At 48.8% G+C, this 3,099-nt stretch overlaps 1 protein-coding gene across 1 annotated transcript in view; it reads left to right on the top strand.

Moving 5' to 3' along the window:
- LOC137095019 (prenylated Rab acceptor protein 1-like) overlaps nt 1-49 on the top strand; it is a 25,326-nt gene extending 25,277 nt beyond the window's left edge. The window contains exon 6 of the mRNA XM_067461192.1: nt 1-49. This exon is cut by the window's left edge and continues 454 nt beyond it. The gene's annotated coding sequence lies outside the window, so the exon portion shown is untranslated.
- Nucleotides 50-3,099: the final 3,050 nt, after the last annotated feature.

The raw sequence follows: 3,099 nt of genomic DNA, 5'->3' as shown, positions 1-3,099 counted from the left end.
AGAACCCACCCCTTTCCCTTTAGCTCCTCCCACAATTAAAAGACCCCCTTTCCCTAATCCTTCCCCCCACAATTACAAGTCCTGCCCCCTTTCCCCCAGTCCTTGCATTTTAAGCTCCTCCCACAATTAAGTGCCCACCCCTTTCATGTTAGCTCCTCCCACAAGAGATCCCACCCGTTTCCTTTTAAGCCCCTCCCACAATTAAGAGACCCCCACCCTCTCCTTTTGAGCTCCTCCCACAATTAAGTACCCCACCCGTTTCCTTTTAAGCCCCTCCCACAATTAAGAGACCCCACCCATTTCCTTTTAGCTCCTCCCACAATTAAGAGACCCCCACACTCTCCTTTTTAGCTCCTCCCACAATTAAGTACCCCACCCATTTCCCTTTAAGCCCCTCCCACAATTAAGAGACCCCACCCATTTCCTTTTAGCTCCTCCCACAATTAAGAGACCCTTTTCCTAGTCTTTTCTAGCTCCTCCCACAATTCAGAGACCCCCACACTCTCCTTTTAAGCCCCTCCCACAATTAAGACCCCACCCATTTCATTTTAGCTCCTCCCACAATCAGTAGACCCATCTCTTTCCTTTTTAGCCCCTCCCACAGTTAAGAGACCCCCAACCCTTTCCTAGTCCTTTCTTTTTTAACTCACCCCATAATTAAAAGACCTCTCTCCTTTCCCATTCCTTGCCCTTTGGCTCCTCCCACAAGTCCCACCCCCTCCCCAGTCCATGCCTTTTTAGCTCCTCCCATAACGAAGAGTCCCCACCCCTTTCCTGAGTAGTTCCTGTTTCGCTTTCCTCCTGTGTTGCTGAGAACGTTTCCTCTTTCCATTCTGCTGCTCAGGCCCCATCCGTTTCCCATCCGGACCCCCTGAAGTTGCTGCTCTTCCCCCCCCCCCACTTTTTAATGGTGACATTAAAGAAACAAAAGTCTTGAAACCAGACCGTCCATTGGGTGTTGAAAACGCATGAGCTTTGAAACACACGAGGTCCGAAATGCACAAGCTCCAAAATGCACAAGCTCTGAAACATATGAGCTCTGAAACGCACGAGCTCTGAAATGCACAAGATCCTAAATGCACAAGCTCCTAAAGGCATGAGCTCCGGAATGCACGAGCTCTGAAATCCACAAGCTCCGAAACGCATGAGGTCCTAAATGCAGAAGCTCTGGAATGCACGAGCTCTGAAATCCACAAGGTCTGAAATGCATGAGCTCCGAAATGCACGAGCTCTGAAATGCACGAGCTCTTAAATCCATGAGCTCCGAAATGCACGAGCTCTGAAATCCAGAAGTTCTGAATTCCACAAGCTCTGAAATGCACGAGCTCCGAAATGCACGAGCTCTGAAATCCAGAAGTTCTGAATTGCATGAGCTCTGAAATGCACGAGCTCCGAAATGCACGAGCTCCGAAATGCACGAGCTCCAAAATGCACGAGCTCTGAAATGCACGAGCTCTGAAATCCAGAAGTTCTGAATTGCATGAGCTCTGAAATGCACAAGCTCCGAAATGCACGAGCTCTGAAATGCACAAGCTCTGAAATGCACGAGCTCTGAAATTCAGAAGCTCTGAAATTCACAAGCTCCGAAATGCACGAGCTCTGAAATCCAGAAGTTCTGAAATGCACAAGCTCCGAAATGCACGAGCTCTGAAATGCACAAGCTCTGAAATGCATGAGCTCTGAAATCCACAAGCTCTGAAAACCACAAGCTCTGAAATGCACAAACTCTGAAATGCACAAGCTCCGAAATGCACGAGCTCTGAAATGGACGAGCTCCGAAATGCATGAGCTCCGAAAGGTCAGCCGAGGTAGCTTGCCCCGGGTGGGAAGGTGACCACAACACATACCCACCCAGCCCCCAAAGTACCACAGCCCCATTGGGACCAGTGGCAATGCAGCAAGTCTTGCAGAGTTTAGAGTTGCGGCAATGCAGCAAATGGGGGGGGGGGGGGAAACCCAAGGAAGGATTTTGCCGGGGAAGAGCAGAGGGTTTTGCGTGGGAACACCTCCCATTTTGCAAACTAAAATAACAAGTGTTTAATGGTGTGGTGCAAAAAATGTGCAATAGGTGGATTTCCCCTTTTCCACAACGACAAAGTTTGTGCAGTTTAATCACACACCCCCCCCCCCCCCCCATATTTTTAATGATGGACCCAATGAGGAAATAATTACAGACAATAAATAATAACAGTTTGGAAAAGGAACCCCCCAACGGGTGCGTGTGGGCTGCCCCACACGCATCTCCTCCGTCACCGGTCCAGCTGCTCTGTCGCCATGGCGACACCTTCTCCATCCTCCGGTTGCCGTGGCGATGACCTCCTCCCCGTCTCCGTCCCCCTCCCATGGGAGACAGATGGAAAAAGCAATCCGATTAAATTAGCTGGGTCAAGCAGACGGGGGGGGGGGGGAGGGGGGGAGGAGGAAGGGTCATCCCAGGACAAAGCCCTTCATGCCCCCCCCCAACACAACGCTCTGCACCCCCAAAATGATGGGACTGGCACCGTATCTTCACCCACGTTGCATGCATGCTCACGTGCATGAGAGTGACCGTGCTCCCTGTCCAGCCCAGATCGGCCGCAGCGTGATGATGCGCCTTCTTCCATCATGTGGCAAAGTCTCTTCCGTAGACATATTGATCCGGCGCCAGCAATGACATTTGTGTGCTTTGGAGCCTGTTCAGAAGGGCACGACTTTCCTTGCATGGGGCCCCCTAAAGGTCATCCAGACCAACCCCTTTCCGATCGGTCATCCATACATGTGTATATAAATATATATGTGTGTGTGTGCACGTGTATATTTACTTACATACATATATACATACACACACACGTACACACATATATATCTGTGTGTACGTGTGTATATGTATATATATGTATGTATGTAAATATCTGTATATGTGTGTATATATGTATGTGAATACCTCGTGTGTGAATATATATGTATCTGGCTTATGTGTGTGTATACATGCATGCATATGTGTATGTATATATGTGTGTGCATATATGTGTGCGTATGTATATGTATATACACATGTGCATGTATATATGTATATGTGTGCATATATTTGTGTGTATAAGGTAAAGGTAGTCCCCTGAC

This window comes from Anolis sagrei, chromosome X, assembly GCF_037176765.1.
Source record: "Anolis sagrei isolate rAnoSag1 chromosome X, rAnoSag1.mat, whole genome shotgun sequence".
Taxonomy (NCBI): Eukaryota; Metazoa; Chordata; class Lepidosauria; order Squamata; family Dactyloidae; genus Anolis; species Anolis sagrei.
This window is presented reverse-complemented; position numbering and strand designations above follow the sequence as displayed.